The sequence below is a fragment of the Ornithorhynchus anatinus genome, chromosome 4 (genome assembly GCF_004115215.2).
Source record: "Ornithorhynchus anatinus isolate Pmale09 chromosome 4, mOrnAna1.pri.v4, whole genome shotgun sequence".
In the NCBI taxonomy this organism is placed as follows: domain Eukaryota; kingdom Metazoa; phylum Chordata; class Mammalia; order Monotremata; family Ornithorhynchidae; genus Ornithorhynchus; species Ornithorhynchus anatinus.
In genome coordinates this window covers 107134414-107157000 of record NC_041731.1, presented here as the reverse complement: position 1 = coordinate 107157000, position 22587 = coordinate 107134414, and the positions used below count along the sequence as shown (strand labels likewise).

The 22587-nt window shown below is 37.5% G+C and overlaps 1 protein-coding gene across 32 annotated transcripts in view; it reads left to right on the top strand.

The window, feature by feature from the left end:
* The first annotated feature begins 3611 nt into the window (after positions 1–3611).
* ADGRL2 (adhesion G protein-coupled receptor L2) overlaps positions 3612–22587 on the top strand; it is a 701088-nt gene continuing 682112 nt past the window's right edge. For 6 of the 32 annotated variants that reach the window (XM_039911914.1, XM_039911900.1, XM_039911899.1 and 3 more), the window contains exon 1: positions 3623–3895. The gene's annotated coding sequence lies outside the window, so the exon portion shown is untranslated. Of the gene's footprint in view, positions 3896–22587 lie in introns of all 32 variants that reach the window. The other 26 variants (XM_039911896.1, XM_039911913.1, XM_039911898.1 and 23 more) reach the window with 15 other exon arrangements.

The window sequence follows — 22587 nt, the reverse complement described above, 5'->3', positions numbered from 1 at the left end:
TGTACTCTCCCAGGCACTTAGTACAGTGTTCTTCACACAGCAAACGCTCAATAAATATGATTGATTGATTAATTGATTCAAGGGAAAGTTCCAGCACAATAGCTGGAAATGCCAGTAGACACTTCCCTCCTCCAAAAGAGTTTAGAGTCTAGAGGAGGAGACAGACATTAGGAAAATTAGAGAATCAGCGTGACCTGGTAGCTAAATAAAGCACAGGTCTTGGAAACAGAAGGACTGGGATTCTAATTCTGACTTCCCCACTGGTCTGCTGTGTGACCTTGGGCAAGTCATTTCACTTCTCTGTGCCTCAATTACCTCATCTGTAAAATGGGGATTAAGACTGTGGGACATGAACATTGTCCAACCTATTAGCCGTATCTACCACAGTGGTTTATCACAGTCCCAGGCACATAGTAAGTAACTAATTAATAATCAACTATTAGGAAAAAAATATGGATATGTTCATATGCTGTGATAAGGCAGACATTAGTATAAATAAATTACGGATATGTAGATAAGCAAGAGCACTTACTGTGTGCAGAACACTGTATTAATTGCTATGGGGAGGGTACCATCTCAAAGTTCTCTATTACTTCAGTTCCTAAATTACCTTCTGGACAAAAGCATAACAAAATCATAAAAAACTTTAAAATGTTTTAAAAATAAAGCAAGAGCATACTTACTATATTGCTCTGAAATCAATATAAATGTTGGTCATTTTAATACCTATTTTAAGATCTGGGTAGCAATGAGTTGCCTTGAAATCATGACCTACAAAATTGCAGTCCATTGTTAATTAGCTGCTCTGAATGGAGAATTGCCATTGTGCAGATAATTGAAAATCCAGAGAGTCACTTCACCTCTTAGAAAAAAAAAAATCTGTTCCTTAAACTGGACTATAAATTGACAGTGACTCCAGTCTAAGACCTATGTAAATCCATGTTCCTTTTTCCACTGAGTAATTAATTATAAGAACAGCTCAGGCAATCTCTGGAGTGTGCAAAATTTTCTAATGAATTATCATTGTCCTCATCATTGAGAATGAGTGCTCTACTTTGTGTGCAGAACACAATACTAGGCTCTAAGGGACTAATACAGGTGAAATTGCCACTCTCAAGGAGTTTAGTACACAATTGAAATCACAGGAATAAATTGGCTAGTATTTTGAGTCCCTAGTATTAAGTATTACTTATGGAAGTATTAATCATGGAAGGCTTCCTGCAGGAGGAGCCTCTTTTGAAGAAGGCTTTCAAGAACCTGGGGAATATGACTCTTCAAAGTTGAATGATAATGGGTTCTCTGGGCATAGGGAATCATTTGAGCCAAGAGTCACAAATTGAAGAATCAAGAATGAAGATGGTTAGGAGAACGGGAAAGATGAAAACCACAAGCTGGTGGATAGCAGGAGAAGAGAGAAAATTAAGAGGAAACAGTCTGATATTGAGCCTTGAATCTGTTGGTCAGTAGCCTAAATTTATGTGAGAAGCAACAGAAACCATTAGAGATTTTTGAGAAGAATACTAATGAATTGCAGGAATGCTTGGAAAAAAAGATTGGAGCAGTGAATTGGAGCAGTGAATTGGAGCAGTGAGTATATAAATTGGAGTGTGCAAATGTGAGTTTGAGTGAAGGTGCTTGTGGTGAGTTTCTCCAAAGAATGGGAAAGGCCTAAAATAATATGAAGTATCATATGTAAACTACATGAATCTACAAAATCCTTGACAGCAGGGACCACCTTACATTTATTTTTAATGTCTACTGATCTGCACAGTAGGTCCTCATTCATTCAAAAGTTTTATTGAAAGATAAAAATGGAAATGAAATGCGTAGAGAGATTAATAAGAAAAATTTAATATATAATAGTATCAAGATCAAATACAAAGTAAATACATTTTATTTATGTGGTATATACTTCTGTTCAGAAGTATTAGGCTTCAGAGAGATTTTCTTCTATCCCGGGCCATCCCAGTTTCAAACCTATATGCACCTTAAAGCAGTGAGGGGCCTATGCATAGTCTTGGACATTTCATGGAAAAATTATCTTGGCTGCTCTAGGTCCAGCTAACATTTTTGCAGGCTGCTGTGTGGAAGTATAGCAAAAATTCTTGATGTAAAATCTCTATGAATGAGCTGATTTGCACAAACAACATCATTAAGTCTGTTAAAACAACCATAAGAACTCCATGAATTTATTTTTTTCAAATAATAATTCAGACCGTGTGGTGCTAGTCACCCTAGTGCTATAGATATATAGTGTTAATTTGACAGGGCACAAAAGTGTTTTTAAAATATTTGTTTCACCTCAAAATTATCCATTTCTGGGCCCATTTTACTGAAGCAAGGCATAAAATGTTCAAATGGCTTACCCCACAGCCAGTTAGTAATTGGTGGCCAGGTTAAGATTAGAATTTCAGCCTCTGACTTTTTAATCTTTGGAGATCCAGGAAGCCTATGTACTCCAAAGGTCAGATGTTTATCCCAAATTCTACTGTCTGCAATAAATCTCTTGAAATTGGGTTGGATTTTTCTGCCTATCAGGTAAAGTTTATTCTGTAGACAATTCTGTTTTCACTTCTGCTTCTTACTTACGGCAGTTGGAATAGAAACCATAGAGGCATTAAAATAAGTTAATTGGACTAATTCCAACTTTTTTCAGGACTATGTATTGCTCTCAAAATAATTCAAACCAGTTGGCCCATACTGAATTAATTCAGGAGTGTGTGCTCTAAAAGTTCTAGCTAGACAAGACCCTCGTCCCAGTTCCGGGATCGACTCATTTTGTGACTTTTGGCAAGACGGTTGACCTTTACATTCTCATTTTCCCAGCTGAAAAATGATTGTAAGAATGTCCACAAAGTCTGAAAAGACCTTGGAGATCCTCAGATGAGATAGCCATATAATTGGATAGATTTATGTAATTTCATTTCTCCTGAAGAGTTACTTATTACTGTACAGAAAGTCTTTTTTATCCCATATTTGATACAGTTCAAAAAATGAAAAAATGAAACCATGAATTTAAAAGGAAAATTTTTAATTGTCTTTACAATGTTACATTTAAGTTTTCCAGACAATGATAATTGATATACTTAAAGAAAGTTTAACAAAATAATTTGAAGTTATAGAGTTATAAATATCTGAAAAACTAGGATTATTCATGTATTTTTAAGTAATGGGTAAGCATCTGTGTCCCTATGCTATATGCCTTCTTGCAAACTATTCAATTGAGAGCATTTCCAGCTTCAAAATTACCTAGAAGAGTTTTGCTGGAATTGCTTTATCTGCTTTTTATTATAAAAGATTTGAGGTTTCCAGTTGAAAATTCCAGTGATACAAGAAGATGGCAATTTTTTTTAATATGTGAAAATCAGATCAAATGTAACATCTGCTCTTTGGAAAAAATATTTTCCATTGATTCACCGGTTCCTAATGACAGCATTTCTTATCTTACCAATGTGACATGAAGAGGGAGCTGTAGCACTTCTGAGACCCAGTTCTGCATGAACCAGCTTATCCACGCTTCCCGATCTCTTGTCTTTTCCCTTTTCTCTCTCTCTCTCTCTCACGAGCCCCTATCTCGCTCTGTCCCTTATTCACTCACTCTTCTATCTTTTGCCACTGTGCCAGATAAATTTAAATGTATCTGTTCTGTATCTGTTCAAGTGGAGATAATCCATGCAAATCAGAAGCATTGGCTCTCAATGCTTGATTCACAAAGAGGACTCAGCTTCAGGAGGTCACTCGTTCACAGCTGCTCCTCCCATTATATTTTTTTTCCCTTATTGCAGAACTGCTGCATATACACAGTGACTGAAAGGACTCAATTTACTGCAACTGCTGCCTGGCTTTTACTTACAACTTTCTTTAAAGGAACTTGCCTTCCATCTGTCTTTACAAGGTAGGAAGTCTGATTCTTCTAAAGACGCGTGATGCCTCCACGGTCTGCTCATTATCAAATGTCACTAGAATGCTTTATATTGTCTCTGACATCAGGTCCAAATTCTGCGATTCCAGGTACCTGATCAGTCTTTGTTACTTAAATGCATAAATTGTTTAAGTGCCTGTTCTTGGAATGTTTATTTACCCAACAAGTCTTAGTCTTACAATGCCAGAAAGATTATAGAACACAGACTCTGTCATCTATTAATTCAATTTTGGATCAAGTGATTTTTTTCTCTTTTACTCCCCCATTATGTTTCAAGTAATCATAAATACTGTGCCATAGTCAGGGTAAAATTAAATTGACTCTTGCCTAAGCAATTTCTATGCAGCAGCAGTAACTGTGGAACTGATTTTAACCAGAAATAAAAGGGTGGCATTTTACTTTATCCTCTTAAGAACCAGAAAGTCAAAGGCCTTGTGGTGAATAGGCCTGGTAAGGAGATTTATACTTCTGAACAACAACAAAAAAAAAATACCAGAACAATCAGTAGTCGAAGTAATGTAATTCAGTTCCAGCCAATGTAAGTGTTATTATTTATTGTTTGGAAATATTGAAGCTGCTATTTTAAAAAGTTTAATTGCAGCTAAGTTTTTAAAAAAACTGTTGGGGTGAGATTCCTATTGATATTATTGTAGGGAAAGCCCTAATGCTGTCAATAGCTAGGTAGTTAAGTTCTGATTAAAACTGTGCCTATGAGACTACACACATAGATTTATGAAAGCAATCACTTGGCTTACATTACTCTATGTATTTGCCTTGCTTTAGTTGAGAGGTTTAGGTTAACATCTGGGCATGCCTTTATAAGCTTCATTTTTGGAATATAATGCCATGGAATTTTAGCTCAAAAAAGTACCTTTCTAATAATGAAAACACAATTAAAATTCCCCCTTTTCAGCTTGAGTCCATAAAATTCAACTTGGCATTGGGAATGAATGTCTTTTAAAATGTCACTCTACATGATTTGAGGTGTTGTGCCTTATTGCTTTTAGAAATAATCAGATGTGGCTTTGCCAAAATATTTAAGCTTTGGAATGGATAAGAAATAAAACTGAGCTGTAAACAAGGTTGGGTGATAGGAGCAGATGATGGAGGGGAAAGAAAGACAATCCTCTAGTACCCTTAAAAGGTTGTGAAGCCATAAATCTTCATTTCATCATGTGAGGTAAATACATTGTTAATAGAGTTCCAAAAAAAAGGAAGGAAAAACATTTATTATCCATATAAAATAGTAGCCCTTTCTTTCATTCCTACAGCATCTGCCATTAAAAAAGTGCTTCTGCTTTCTGAGCACTGTCCAAGCCAAGAATATCCTGTCATTGTTAGCATAAAGACTCTACACAAGTACTACTGTTCAGAGGGCAATCTTTCTGTCTCTGGCATTTGTTAGGTAACTGTACATGGAATATGTACAGATAAATATCTTCTGCTTCACGGCATTTTAGTGATCCTATTGGTATGCAGGTTACTCTGTGAGGATGGCAACTGAAAAAAGAACTATGTTTTATAGGCAGTGAGCAGTAAAAGCCCTTCCAAATGATGTAAGAGAAGTTTGACCTTTCTTTTTTACCCGGTAATTAGAATTTTGTTTTTAACTATTTCAAGTACTAAGTCTCTAATGAAGCTTTTTGATTGAAATTCGTACCTGGTCTACATTTGAACAGCAGCATCATAAATTAATAACATTGATGTCTTAAATACCATCATCAAAAAGTTGCTTTCTCCTAATACACCTTGGAAAGGAAACTTCAGCTTTGGAAAGAAAGAGAAGGCTGGGTAGCTAACCCACATTATATAATAAAAGTTTTTGAGAAGTTGAAAGGATACCTTGCCCAAGAAATAGGATCTTTAGAAAAAACCCTCTTTATTTGTGAGAACTTCAGTCTAGGTTTGAGTATGAAACTAAATGATTACTTTTCAGAGCCCCAGAACACAGTACTGGTAGATGCAATGAGTCACACGCTGGATATGTAAAGAGTGGCCAGGACCTTTGGGAAAAATGTGGACCGCTAGACATTCTGTGTTGCATCTTCCTTCCAACCAAATTACCAGTGTTTTGTAGATAAGAAAGTATTCCCTGTGGAGTCAACACCATCATTTCACAGAGTTATTTCAAAACCACCACATATTTTAAAGGCCTCTGTGTTTGTTTGCAAACCTCCCAGGAAACTCTCCAAAGACCTAACTCTAATGCCTCAAGTTAGGTTTTACTGTATATTCTAAATAAAATGGTCACAGCCTGCAACTCCCATGGGTTTTTTTCACTTCATCTGTAAACTTGCCTTCCCTCTAGTAACTCACTCAAACAACTCTTCACGAGAAGTTACATTTTACTCCATTTTAGTGTGCCTTGCAGCACAATCTCGAGAATGTGCCAAACCTTATACTAGTGTATAATGCAAGCCTCTTATTCCCACCTGGCTCTTTTCTGCTGGTTTTATGGATTACAGTTAAAAAAATAAATTATCATCTTAAAAGAATGCTACAGAGGGCATTAATAAGTTTTCTATAACTTTAAAAGTGTTCAGAAAGGCCCCGGTTTTGTTTGAGCTCAGTGCCAGTTTGTCTTTCACTGATATAATTTAAAAAACAAGCCAGGCCTGATTTGAGTATGTCTTCCCACATTCACCCTCTTAACATAGGAAGAAATCTGTAATTGCTCATTTGAAACTCTGGGCAGCACTTCAAATACATAGGAATGGAAATCTGACAGACCAAAAGTTTCTAAAGCAGTGGTGACTTATTTTAGTGGGAGGAAAAAAATATGTCTTCCTGGGGACCATGTTTAAATTTACTAAATTGGTTCTAGGATATTACAGTTTCCAACTCTTTTCATACATTATATCTCACACCAACGGATGTAACCATAGTAGCTAGTTTTCAAATCCAGTCCTTTTGTTCAATACGTGGACTAAATCCTTGCTGTTAGAAAATGTGTCCTTGTACCTCAAAGGGTTAAGAACCAAATCAGATCTATAATTGACGGACTTGTCTACTGACAGGCTTTGAAGAGCTCCTCTTTTTTGTCTAAAGAAAAAAATTGACATGCCTTTATATGTTTGGAATTCTTCAGCCGATGGAAAGTGCTCGGTAATGACTGAAATTAACCTGGGGCTTTATCTATCTACCCTTTACTCCAAATTTCATTGAAGTTTTTGTAACAGTTAAAATTGTGATGCAAACAGCTGTTTTCATTAGAAAAAAATATATGTGCACATCTTTCTTCATAATCTCTTGGGTGATGGGGCTGGTGCCTTCTCCACAATTTTCTTTGTATGGGGACAGCTGAATCAGAATTTCCCCAACTTAAATGCACTAGCACATTAGAAGGGCAAACTAAGAAAACAAACGGTGGGGAAATGTATCTTTAAATGGTTAGTCTCTGAAACAGTAACCATAGTTATCTGTGCTGTGTCAAAGGGTGTTATCTCTTAGAGGAGAAATGAACAAGAACAGGTCCATACAGAAAAGCAATTGTTCCTTTACTTCTGTCTGTTTATTTGGGTTAGCTTGAACTATTTCCCACTGTTTTTTCTCTCAGTGTGAGAAGATTAACTATTATACATGCAGCCAGTAGGAATCTGATTCAAATGCTGTGTTCATTTGACCCGTGGACCCCAAATATCTAATGTAAACAAAAATCTGAACAGCATCAACACATAATCAAGTGGCAGGAACGTGAAGACCATGGGTCAGTAGCAATTGTGCAAGGTGCATGCTTTTAGAGTGAAGAATGTAAAGACAATTTTGATGCCATTCAATGATATCAGCTTGCTTTCTTGGATCTTATTTGAACTGTCAGACTGATAGAAACACTGCCCTGAATCCTAGAACCTGTCTCCTAGTGAGGAGAAACCTGGAAACAGAGACTGAAAGTTAATTTTAGTGGCTCAGTTTGGCCAGAAATAGCAAAGAATGATTTCATGGGTCCATAGGAGTAGAATACTCATGAATATTTGAACTATCATTATTATTATTATTATTATTATTATTACTTACCTTTCAGGAATGCGTATGTATATGCTCACTCATTCATTTTTTGACAGTTAATTTTTTAATATCCTCAAGGATAGAAAGCCCTGGTCATGAATTTAAGTATGTAAATATTTTATTGTGTTCAAAATTGACCCTAATATTTTGACATATCTTTCCTGCATTACTAATTGCTATCTCATAGAGGGTGGATGTCCTGGATTACAGAAGTCATAGTTTTCCAGAAATGAAAAATACATTTTAACAAAAATGAAAAAGAGGGACATTACACAGAGATCAAGAAGAAATTTAATTCCTCCTACCCAGGCTAATTTGTAAGTAGCTGGTCAGTTGCAACCATAATCTTGCTCAAGAAGGGATGGTTTTTAACCGGCACCTTTCAAAAAAATAAACTCAGCACTTTACACAGCAACCTCTAGAGTTTTTACAGCAATCTCAGGCACCCTAGGTTTGCATATATGAAATTAAAGGCACTTACTTTATCAGCAGGTTCCAAATCAGGTTTGTCTTCCACTTCACTCTCCGTGTAGTCATGTGTAACTAGTACATGTGGGAGTTGCCATGGCATAGTAACTATGCAAAAGGGAGAGATTCACAGACTGTGAGTTGCAGTGCTGGGACTTGCTGGCGTGCCCTTGTTTAACAGTATTAGGCAAGGCACTACTCTCCCTCTGTTCCAGTGTCAAGGCCATAAAATGAGAACAGCACTCCTTTTCCATCCTTCTCAGACTCCCAATGTCACAACTGAGTTATCCTAGATGGTGATGAACAGAAGAGGTCCGGAGAAGTGAAGCACTGATACTGTGGGATTTACTTTCAATTTTCATTCAAATTTTTCACTTTCTATTAAAAAAAAAATCCTGTAGGCCAGGTCTTTGACCCTTAGGACTGTGGACCTCTGTTAATCGGTATGACTCTGGAGATGACATGCCTGTCAGAACTCTTCAGACCTCAGCAATAGGTGTTAGCTAGAGAAAGTGCTTAATTTTCTTCTGAGAGTACTGCAGTAAATGCAGGTTTGGTATTCCCAAACTAGGACACCATTGCAAGCATGTGTGTTCAGAGAACAGGTTGGACATTAAAAAAATCTGGCTGTGAACTAACTCCCTAAGAATTCATTCACATATGCTCCTCTCTGATGGTTCTATAATTTTGTTATTGTAAGGATTAGGACAAGCTGAAGAAAAGCAGCAGGAATGAGAATCAATCTATCACATGTATTAAGTGCTTATTGTGTGCAGGGTACGATACTAAGCACTTGGGTGAGTACAACAACAGTATAACAGGCACAGTCCCTGCCCACAGTGAGCTTACAGTCTGGAATGACAGTGAGACAATGCCATGAGAAAGCCAAAGCGATCCAGTTTCCTAGTTTTACATGTTTTCTCCAGTTTTTCTTGAAATCATGCAAATAAAAACTTGAAGGAAAAGCTGGCATTCATTGAACTGATTTTAATTGATTTTCACTTCACCACTTTGTGTGTGTATGTCTGTGTATGTTTGTGTGTGTTCCCTCTGCCCCCCCAAATCAGTATTGGTATTACTCTTTCTTGGCCATATTCCTCCTTGCCCTCTGGTCCCGTACCCTCCCCCCCAACTCCATACATACACATCTCAATTTCTTATCAGTATATCATTAAAACCTGTTTATTTTCCTATGAAAGGCTATATTAAGTGCACTTTTCATGTAATGATGTCAATAGTGGAAGATAAACATGTATTAGGCTGTGTGAACTGCTGATTATCTGTCAGGGTAAATCTGTTTATTTCAGAAATAGCAATCTGACAACCCCCTGTTGTTAATCATGAAAGTACATGCTCACACCAAGTACTGTTTGCTAGAGTTCTGTCACTGAAATGTGCTCACTGGGTTCATGCTGTGACATTCTTTTGCACATGTACATAGATATCTATACCTTCACAGACAGATATCTACTGTGCACATATATGTACTCTTAATTGTGAGGGTATCTATACTTGGCTGGTAATCGTTACAAGTATTTTTGGTATATGCTTTGAAAATAAAGCATACTTAAGAAGAACAGTTGATAAATGATTTAAATTCAGTGCTCTACAGAAAGAAGACTGGCTGGTGAAAAGGGAGAGTGGATTATAGGATTAGATGACTGTTCAATCTGTGCCATGCCAGGGTTCACCATCAGTAATGTCAGTTCAAGCCCATTTGTCTTACTGCACAGAAAAAGGAAGCAACCACTAGAGAGGTTATGAGGACGGGATCGGAGAGAAGTGTAGTTTAGAAAGTTTGCTGGATTCCCTTATTGCAAACATGCCAATCTTTATTTTATTTTTTTCCTCTTAAAATAGCAGTTTCTAAATCTATCCCAGGGATTTTACCGACTGCTATTTGGTATTGGGTCAGGAGTTTCTCTTTAACGAGGATGGAACAATAAGGTTAAGACAACATGAATGCCTTGCACTGACTGAATTTCACCAGTTTTCTGTTTTGCTGAGAATGAAGTGAATTGAAACATGAAATTGGAGTACCTGGGCTAAGCATATTCAACCCTTCTGAAAAAAATTTGTTGTGATTATTAAATTTTAATCACTGCATGAATGCCTTAAAATGTTGCAAATTATAATAAAAATTTGATATTTATATTGAAATTTCAGGATTCTTAAATAGAAATTAGAAAATATAAACAACATTCAGTCTCTGTAAAGTCTTTCCTTCAAATCTTTCATGTATTCTAATTCATTTTCTTCTAAATAGTTCACTCAGCCTTAATATAAACATCTCTCTGAAATCATTTTTACCTAGTAGATTATTCATGTCTTTAGTTCAATTCAGAATTTACATGTGTAGTTTGCATATTTTTGCATCAGAGTGTCTGTTTTAAATTAGATAAAGGTCACTGTCATTCATAATCAAGAAGAAGGTGGATTAAAGGTCAGGATTCAATAAAAAACTGATTAGATGTAGAGGTTTGTTCATATGATTCAGTATATCATTGGATAAGTGGAAATCATGAGTCAACAAATTAACCTCAGTATAATGGGTTATTTGCTTCATTAGGATCAAAAATCAAATTCACATATTTTTTCCCCCGGTATATACTGTTTGTCTCTAGACTTTATATTTCCATCTAGTTATTTACCTCTGTTTTCACTATTTTAATTTCCTGCAAGATGTGCTAAATGATATTTTTATTTAAATCAAATACTACAAGTTAGCCTGAATTAATACAAGTATACAGTTTGACAACCCCCCAGGCTTAGAATTTCTGACACCTTCCTCTCTGGGCTGTTTCTAGCTCTGTCATTACTGAATGGAATGGGGCTTCCACTGATTATCTATTTTCCCACATCCCTTCTTGGTCATGTTTCCCTCATCCCATGCAGCTTCTGTTCAACTTGGCCTCCATTCTCTATTCACCCTGATGACCAATAGGGGTAGAGAGGTCCAGGAGGGGCAGGTGAGTCTTACTAATGACCAGGAGGTAAGTTATTTGTGAACTGTGAAATATTTTGGAAATGATAGATAAAATGAAATAGTTTTTTTTTTTTATTTTTTTTCAAAAAGATGGTGTGTGGACTAGATTTATTTTGCAGGGCAATTAATCTGAGTTCTCTGTGGGTTACGTCCATACCACATTAATTTCAGTTTGGGATTTTAATGAAAACCCAGAGATATCAGCTCAGAAATTTTGACTTGAGAAAAGTCAAACTTTTTTGAGTTTGCTTTGTAGAAATTGAACATTTCTACAAGAACCGTTGTTAGTCCATATGTGACTAATTCCTTTGAATGGGTCACCTTATTCATTCTTTGCATTTGGAAAAATGATTTAGGGAATATTCAACATGAAACAAATGCACTTTTCTGATGGAAATTAAACTTCATGATTTTCTCCTGAGTGTTTGTGTTCATATTGAATTATACATAGATTTCTGAAATGAATAATGTTAGACACATTTTAAGAAAAATCATTATTCTATCCTTTGAAGAAATAAGTATAAAAGTATATTTAATGTGGTCTTGAAATTGATACATTTTCAGGAAATATAAGAGGAGGGTTGCATCCTGAAATAGATAAATTGAATTTCTAGAAGTTTATGGTGTAGATTTGTGTTACAAGTACTTAGAATGAATACTCCCTACTCCTAGTGGATATTAAAACACTTGAGTCCAAAATATACTAAAATAGAAGAACTCATGCTTCTATTTATATAATATGCACAAGAATAGGTAGAAGTATATGCAAATATCTTTGAAGAAATACTGGAGTGTGTACACTATCATTGGTTACAATCAGCTTTGTATTTAGGGAGAAAATACAATTGTGCTTTTTTATTTAGTATCTTCATAAGTCCAGTGTGGACTTGAGTGGATCCTAGAATTTGTGGTGGGAATAGGAAGGGGGATTCATCTGCTCAAGTCAGGGCTAGAATCGCTCCGCCCGACTATCTTCTCCATTCCTAGTTTTTTGTTACTTCATCTCCCATATATTGAAAAAAAATCATGTTTACACATGCTATGTGTCATTTGTGGCCAGTAATAATTACAAAGGCATCATATCTGAACATCTCATAGGTGGGAAAAACTTCTGAAATTTGAAGAAGCATGGCCTTGCGGAAAGAACATGGACCTGGGAGTCAGGGGACCTGGGTTATAATCCCAACAATGGCACTTGCTAGCTATGTGACCACAGGCAAGTCACTTAACTTCTCTGTGCCTCACTTTCCTCATGAGTAAAATGGGAATTCAATACTTGTCCCTCATTCTTAGACTGTGAGCCCACTGTGAAATAAGGGACTATTATCAACCAGATTTTCTTTTATTTACCCCAGTACAGTGCTTGGCACATAGTAATTGCTTATCAAATACTATTGTTATTATTGTTCTTGTTATTGTTTTGATGGTATTTAAGCACTTACTATGTGCCAGACACTGTAATACATTCTGGCTAGATAGATAAAAGCGAATCAAGTTGGACACAGTCAGTTTCCCACATGGGGCTCATATTTGTGGGCCTTTACAGTCTTTACAGATGAGGTAACTGAGGCACAGAGAAGTTAAGTAACTTGCCCAAGGTCACACAGTAGACAAATGGTGGAGCCAGAATTAGAAACTGATTCCATCTGACTCCCAGTCCCCTGCTCTATCCCTTAGACCTCACTGCTTCTCCAATTATGAAGTCTCTACATCTGTTTCTGTTAAAAATATATATTGATGACCCCCAATTATTTCTATTTCTCAATTATTAAGGAAACTGTAACCCAGATAATTAGGAATTTGGTACAGATGAACTTGCATTTTCCCAAAATATCTTGTCTTGGTTTTCAATATGGGTCTTTTTCAACTATATTCACTCTTACTATCAGCAGTGTTTTCTTTAAATATAAAGGAAAATTGTACTTCACAGATATTTGCATATCTGTTCCTACTTACCTGCATCCATATCACTGATATAGATTAAGGAGTGTTAGTGGTGTTTTACAAACCATCACCCCTTCAATCAATTCATTCACATTCTGGGTCCCAAAACATCAGATGAATGTTTCCCTGACATTCTTAACAGGAAACTTCATTACTATCATTTTTACACCGATGTAAACCCACATTTTAAACTAACATCTATCCATGTATTTCTCCCTTAGTTTGAAAAATTTGAAGTTTCACATAACAGAAAGGCATGACCAAAGTTCTTCAAAAACTTAAAGTAACCTAAACATTCTAGTCTGTGGTCTGTGGTCTCTTTGCCCACATAATCCTATGAACAAATATTGCCCCTTTCAAACCCAGACTCCAAACTAAGAGTTATTTCAAAATCAGTGACTATATGAATATTTGAAAGGTAAAAACATTTTGTCATAAGGTTATGTGATGTACAGGGTCTCTGTGTAATCAAAGGGATTATAAACTCAATTGAGGCTATGATTGTGTGCTTGGAACGACTTTCCCAATATACAGAGAGGGAGTCATTTAGGTAGATAACAGTCATACAAGCACAGGAATGGAAAGATTCCAAATATGTATGCGTGTGTGAGTGTATGTGTGTGTGATTGTGTGTGTGTGTGTGTGTGTGTGTGTGTGTATATATATATATATCAAGCAGATGACAAGGAATTTTAGAAGATGCAGGTGGATTAAGCAAAATCACCCAAATGTGTCTTTTAACAATGTAAAACATAGTATTTCACTAACATATCACATATATTGGAAAGGTGAATAAGCAAATGTGGTCAAATGCACTGACCTTTTTGCTGAAAGACTTGATACATCAAAGCTGTCCATATTCATATGGAAATTGTGTTTTATTCATTTTTATTTAACTCCAATTCCCCTAAAGTACAGTTTTCCTAAAGATTTGATCAGAAGGAAGCTACTGTTCAAGATGATCAAACCCTAGGCTTCTACACCTTCTTAGGGTCAAGTGTCTTTTAAATTTTTCTTTGAAATTTAAATTGAACTCATGCAGTGTGGAAGGTCAAAGGATTTAGGGGTTACCATGAACATGAGCTTAAATGTTACATTGGAACATTTACTTGTGTTTGGATTAGCTTCATTAGGGGGTCAAAAACCAGGTGTCCCTATGAGTCCATTCAAAACCATTCAGGAAATATATGAACAGATACATAAAACACTTTAAACTGAATTTTTCAAATGTCACTTTTACTGGAAATTCCATTCTTAAAAAAGACTGGTATGCTTTTTTTAATTACTACTTCTCAAAAAAATTGTCCTGTTCATCACACTTAACATTTGTGTGACATTTATATGACCACATCATTGGTAATATGTGCTTTTTCTTTAATGACAGTAAGAGTTGAATTGGATTCTCTTTTAAAATCTTTGTGGGTGTATATTTATATTTATATAGAGAGAGGGAGAGAGAGAGAGAGATAGGTATATCTACAGACATAGACATATAGAGATATCTGTGTGTGTAGATTGTAGCTTCTAAATTCTGACCCTCTCCTCTTCAAACTCACATTTCCTCTTGCCTTCAGGACATCTCTATTTGTTCCTTCAACACCTCAAATTTAACCTATCCAAAACAGAACTCCTCATCTTCCCACCCAAGCCTGGTCCTTCCCTTGACACTCCTATCATTGTAGATAGTACCCCCATATCCTCCCTGTCTCACAAGCCCATAACCTTGACATTTTCCTTGATCCATCTCTTTCATTTAACCCACATGTAAAATCTTGCCTAAAATCTGTGAGTTCTATCTTTACCACATCTCTGGAATCAACCCTTTCCTCTCCATCTAAACTGCTACCAGGATGACACAAGCACTTAGCATAATTCCACTTTGACCCCTGCATCAGGCTCTTCACTCTCTCCTCTCTATCCCCTTTTCAGTCCTTGCTTCACTCTATTGCACAGATAATTTTTCTAAAAAAAAATGTTCAGTCCATACCTCCCCATTCCTAAAAAACCTCCAATTACTTCCACACCAAACAGAAACTCCTGACCATTAGCACAAAGTCTCTCAACCAGCTCCTACCTTACCTATCTTACCTCACTGATTTCCTGCTGTAATCCAATCTATAAACTTCATACTTGTGAAGCCAACCTACTCTCTGTCCCTTGATCTTCTCCATCCTGCAGCCAGCCCTTGTTCATGTCTTATTTCTGACCTGGAATTCCCTCCTGCTTCATGTACAACAGACCACCAATCTCCCCCTGCCCCGCTCCCAATTTACAGCCCTCCTAAAAAAGTCCTATCTCCTCCAAAAGGCCTTTCCCAACCAAGTCTTCATTGCTTCTACTTGCTCACCCTTCCACATCACCTAGGAATTTGGATCTGTACCCCTTAAGCACTTAATATTCAACCTACAGCCCCTGTGCAGTCAGTCTGTCAACTGTATTCATTAAGCACTTACTGTGTGCAGAGCAGTGTACTAAGCACTAGGGAGGGTACAGTATAACAATATAACAGACACATTTTCCCATCCACAGTGAAAAACTTACAGCTCTTAGGGACATATCCTTATACTCTGCCATTTCCCCTTCTCTAATTTATTTTAATGTCTGCCCATCTCCTACAGTGTGTATAGTACTTGTCTCTATCTTTTGCCTAATTGTACATTCCAAGCACTTAGTACAGTGCAGAGCTCTGCACATAGTAAGTGCTTAATAAGTACTATTGAATGAATTAATGAACATGGTTCATGTCTACCAACTCTATTTTAGTTACTCTCCACAAAGAGCTCTGCACACAGTAAAGGGCTCAGTAAATACCCCTCACGCTCCGCTCCTCTGCCGCCCACCTCCTCACCATCACTCGGTCTCGCCTATCCCGCCGTCGACCCCTGGGCCACGTCCTCCCGCGATCCTGGAACGCCCTCCCTCCTCACCTCCGCCAAACTGATTCTCTTCCCCTCTTCAAAACCCTACTTAAAACTCACCTCCTCCAAGAGGCCTTCCCAGACTGAGCTCCTCTTCTCCCTCTACTCCATCTACCACCCCCCCTTCACCTCTCCGCAGCTAAACCCTCTTTTCCCCCTTTCCCTCTGCTCCTCCCCCCTCCCTTCCCATCCCCTCAGCAGTGTACTCGTCCTCTCAACTGTATATATTTCCATTACCCTATTTATTTTGTTAATGAAATGTACATCGCCTTGATTCTATTTAGTTGCCATTGTTTTCACAAGATGTTCTTCCCCTTGACTCTATTTATTGCCATTGTTCTTGTCTGTCCGTCTCCCCCGATTAGACCATAAGCCCGTCAAACGGCAGGGACTGTCTCTATCTGTTGCCGACTTGTTAATTCCAAGCGTTTAGTACAGTGCTGTGCACATAGTAAGCGCTCAATAAATACTATTGAATGAATGAATGAATGAATGAATGAATGAATGAATGAATGAATACCAGTTGACATAATTTTCGCAATTAAATGTTAACTATATACCAAGAACTGGGGTAAGTACAGAATAGTCAGATTAGACACAACCCCTGTCCTGTTTGAGGCTTAAAATCTAAAAGGAAAAGAGGTATTAAATCCTCATTTTACAGATGTAGTAATGACATAAGTTCATACAGCATGCACATGGCGAAGCTGGGTTTGGAATGCAAGCCTTCAGACTAGGCCTGTGCTGCTCAAGATGATGACTGCCAGTGAAGTCCAATCCATGTGTGTTAATGTGACTGAAAAGACCAATATAGATGAACAGCCCTTCAGCCATCATTTATAAAAAAGGATGGATGCTAGTTGCACAGTGGCTCTGTCCACCACCTTCATATTATCTGTGGCTTTGTCCCAAATCCTTAGCATTATCTGTGATCAATCATATTTACTGAGAATTAGTGCAGAGCACTTTACTAAACACTTGGAAGAGAAGAATATCCAGAGTTGGCAGACATGTTCCCTGCCCAGAATGAACTTACAGTCTAGAGGAAGTAACAGATTTTAACATAAATTACAGATCGAGACTGTAGAGAGTGAAAGAGATCAGGCCTGGATAGAAATTTGGGAATCATCAGCATAGAGGTGGTACTGAAGCCAAGGGAGTGAATAAGTTCTGCAAAGGAGCATGTGTAGATGGAGAATAGAAGGGGACTCAGAACTGAGCCTTGAGGGACTCCCACAATAATAGGCTCGGAGTCAGAGGAGGAGCCCCTGAAAGAGTCAGAGATTTTGCAGCCATTGTTATAGGAGAGGAATCAGGAGAGGACAGTGTCAATGAAGCCAAGGTAGGATAATGTTTCCAAGGAGAAGGAGGGGGTCAATAGTGTCAGAGGCAGCTGAGAGCTGAGAGGCAGCTGGGGAGGATTAAGATAGAGTAGAAGTCTTCGGAATTTTCAAGAAGGAGATCATTTGTGACCTTCGAGAGTTGGTTTCTGTGGAGTGAAGGGGATGGGAGCCAAATTGGAGGGTGTCTTGGAGAGAATTGGAGGAGAGAAACTAGTGACAATAGGTGTAGACAACTTAAGGAGTTTGGAGAGAAATGGTAGAAGGAAGATAGGGTGATTACTGGAGAGAGCCACTGGATCAAGGGAGACTTTTTTTAGTATAGGGGAAACATGCACATGTTTAAAGCAGTGGGGAAAATTCCACTGGAGAGCAAAGAGTTGAGAATAGCAGTCAGAAAGGAAGATGGGAGCCAGCAAGTGTTTTGATAAGCTATGAGGGGATGGAGTCAGATGAGCAGATGGAGGGGCTGGATTTTGAGAGAAAGGAGATTTCCTCTTAAGATACTGACAGGAAAGACTGGACCACCCCTTCATAGTCAGTCATTTGTAAAATCCTATTGGTCCTTCCTCCACAACATTTCCATGATTTTTTCCTTTCCATCCAAATCATCACCACTTTGATCAGAGTATTTGTCAAATCCTAGCTTGACTAATGAACCAGCCTCCTCACTTGCCTCCAGTCTCTCCCCTCTCCAGTTCATACTTCCTTCTGCTTTCCAGATCAATTTTTTTCTACCCCCATTTTCCTCAGTCCCTGTAACCATCCTATTCCTCTCTGCACCAAGCAGAAATGCATGACCAATAAGTCCCCAAATCAGCTCTCTCCTAATTCTCTCCTTCCTGTAATTTTGTTCTATTTATTCACATGTTCCTGTTTGCTCTTCTTGCTCTCAGACTAACCTAATCATCATTGCTTCTCTTGCCACCAACCTCTTCTTCACACTTTCCACACTGCCTGGAGCTCACTTCATCTTTATATTTGAAGGACCACAGCTCTTGTATTCAAGGCCTTTCCAAAATCACATCTCCTTCAGACTTTCCATGATTAATCCCTCATTTCTCCACCCTATTTCTTCCCAACTGCTACCTCAACATTTCAACGCCTAAATAGTTAGCACTTATGTACATATTTTACATCATCTGCTACTTTTAGACTGTAGGCCCACTGTAGTTAGGGATTACCTCTCTTTATTGCTGAATTGTACTTTCCAAGCATTTAGTACAATGCTCTACACACAGTGAGCCCTCAATAAATATGATTGAATGAATGAATGCTTCCTCCTATCTACAAGCTATTTTAACATTTGGCCTCCATGATAGACTATAGACTCCTTGAGGGTAAGGATCCCATCTACTAATTTAAGTCTACTCTCCCCAGGGCCTAGTACATGTACTGCACACAGTGGTTACTCAATAAATACTACAGATTAAATGATCTTGATGATTTCTACTTATAGTCCAGTCACCTCCTAAAGCTTTTGTTTTAAAATTTCTGCTCTTCTGATTTATACATGTCAGGCTGTTTGACCACTGGAATTGTCTCCCAAATGTTCACTGCTATGTCTCATTGTGTGAGATTTTCTCATCATGTCTTTGAATTCAGAACATTTTTTATGCCCTCCGTATTTATATAAAGAGAGAAACTGACTCAATCTCATTCTGTCCTCTAATACAGCAAGCACAGTATCCTCACATAGAAACAGAAGGAAAAGCGATTTTGCTCTATATATGTGATACCCCAATAATTGCATGTCTTATGCTTGTACTTCAGAGATAGGACTGTGTAATACCTATCACATTAGAGTGCAATTTTAATACATCTACAGCTCTTTAATAAGACAGTCTGTTAAGACTGGGGCATTGACTGATTAATAAGTTTGTTCGAGTAGGCTTTCATTCGGATATCAGGAATAAGTGCTCTGTCTATTTGATAAATTTCCACACTAAACACAAATGTTGTTATTTGTCATACACTAACCGTTTTAATGGGCCATTCTTCACGATCTTTAACAGCTATAAATTGATCTCTAGGACTCAGATGTCACACTACAATCCAGATATGCTCCAAGAATCGAGGTTTAAGTGAACTATAACACAAAGGAAGAGAAAGCATTAATTTACTCTGGGGACAGAAATATATTAAGTACAATAATGAGGATTTGAGCAACAAGGAGTGCATCTGAGACATTATCTTTCTACCCAGCTGAAAATACAGTAATCAACCTAGACAGCTATGTCTTCAGGTCCTCGGGTTTTAATAATGGTAAGCCCCAAGAATTCTATTTAGTTTCAGACCATTACATTTTAAACCATCAAAAATAATCAGATACATCTTAAGTCTACTGGGAGATAAACCGATCGATTTTTGGACTTGTAAAACACAAACTCTAGAGGTAGGTTAATTTTCTACCTTCATCACTGGAAATTATTTTTCTGCTCCTCTTGCCTCTAAAACTGCACTGGACTTAGGTTTCCCCACTGCAGATTGGCAGGTCTTTGACACTTAATACAAATAAAAAGCCAAATGCTTAGAGATGAAGTGAATTGTATTTTGAAAAGGTTCGGAACAAGCACTTATGTCCTCCCAATACAGGAGGATATGACTACTTCTTTATCTTCTAGTCTCAGGTGGCAAGATTAACAAATCGATGTTTTATGCATTTTTATATCTAATGCTCCAGGTGATTATAAAACCTAGTCTGGATTCCTGAATTAAGTTTGCTAAAATAAAATGAAGTGGAAAAAAAGAAGGTATGCTATTCAGAAAATTCCCCTTCCCCTATCTTCCAGGAGATCTGGGAAAGCCATTCTCTTGGAAAGTGCTCAAAGAGAGATCAAATGTGATAATAAAGGTTCACAAGCTGAGCAGGTCTGCCCTAGAAATAGTGCTTTGGAAATGTGAGTTGCGAAAGAAATGCAATCTGTGCCAGAAACTGATTAAATTTCAGCCATCTATCCAAAGAAGTCCCTCGTTGCTTGTAAAATGCTCCATATAATTACAGTAACTACAGTTTTTAAAGGAAGTTACACATTGGCCTTTATCATGGGACTCTCTTCATGGGTGCATTTCTACTTTGAAATCAATATCCCTAAAATAAACTTTAATAAGATTTATTAATTTTATCTGTGTGGACCTTTTTTAAGTCAATATCAAATATCTTTTTACAGATTCCTCTTGGCATTTGAAGAAGCTTAGATATAATCAAATGCCCTGCCCTCTGTATGTTAAGCTATCAGTGTTTGGTGACTTTTCTCTTCTGTACCACTTATCCATATTTAAAACTTTTAAAGAGGTGAGAATCAATCCTGAACGCAGCCGGGAGAGTATGAATCTCCATATCACATGATCACAAGCCTATGGACAGAAGTCAATAGTTTCTACTGTTGATGGCTTTCACTCTGCTAACCATTCTACAACCCTGGGTTGATTGAGCTCCATATTGGCTGAATTCACTAATGTAAAGATTCCCCCAGACATAAAGACAATAGTTTAAAGACCTTAGTGTAAGACTCCACATTGCTTTTGCTGCCTATACAGCAGATAGATGAAATCACTGTAGTTCTTTATAAAGTCTCATGGACTTAAATGCAGGGAAGATGCTAAACTCTCTACTATTTTCACACTAGCCCCCAAAGTGACAGTCTCAATTACCTGTACCCCCTATGTGGGCAGAATCTTGACTAAACTCCAGTGGAGCAAAACTCAAAAATGATTTTTAGGGGGTGTTTTTAGGCAGAGGAATAGATTTGTATAAAGTAGCAGATAGTGAGTGTATTGAAGGAACTCTCAATGCACCAGTGGCATGACAAAATCTAATGTTTCCCCCACATATATCACTCACTGTTTATTCATTCAAACATATTTATTTGCCTCTGAAAGTTAAACTGGAGTGCCCACACCAACCACCAAGATTTGTGATTATTGTTATTTATCATATTCAATCCAAACTGTAACAATGTAGTATAGGTCTTGAACAGAGAAGGAACAGTGATTAGCTTGCTCAAAGCATGGCAGCTTGCCAGCTAGGAAGTGGACTGCTAAGATTGGTCACTCTAGTACTCCAGACTGCAAGAATTGCCTCATTATTTATACCTCTCTATGTGAGCTGTCCACCAAATGGTCGCAGCTAGCTATCCCTACAGGGAAACTCAATTGGATTGAGGACAGAGTACTGAGCTGTTAAATTTTATTGAATCAGAAAATCATAGGACTGGAAAAGACCTCAAAACATCTTGTAATAGATCCCCTTGTACCAAAACTGCCCAGAACAGATGCTTACCTAACCTCTGCTTAAAGAGCTCCAGGAAAAGAAGGGAAAAAAAAAAAAAAGCTTACAGATGCCCTGGGTAATGAGTGTTAGGTAACACTCCTTGAATTTGCTTCTTTCTGATTGGGGATTCCTCAAGGGATTTTGTTGGCCTATATTACCCTTCCAAAAGAACAAAAAGAGATCCTCAGTTTCCTTCCCCTTTGGCATCACATTGTATCTTCAAGTTTTAAAGGAGGTGGTCGCAGCCAGCACCAACTGGCTACTGTGACACCTCTACAGATCCTGTTTCAGTAATTCAGGCCTCTTCTCTAAAAGGACTTACTGAGATGTTGGAAGCTGTAAACTCTAGCTTGAAAACCAACATTATTCTAAACATTTATTTCTTTTCTCATTTTTCCCTAAGACTTTTCTGGCAACTAAATGGAAAATAAAGTGCATAGTTTAACCCTTCAAAATCTATCCTGCTTTAACCCAATGGCCTTACCCTAGTTTCATGACTCCATAGAAAGGGATATTGCACAAATATATTCAAAAGTAAAGAAAAAGTTTGAACTAAGGTTTGTACTGGAGAAGCAACATGACTTAATGGATAGAGCCAAGACTAGCAATCAGGAGCCATAAATTCTAATCCCGGCTCGATTACTTGTTGTTTTTATCTCTCTGGGGAATTAGGTTAACCTCTCTGTGCCTCAATTTCCTCATTTGTAAAATGGGAATTAAACACTTATTCT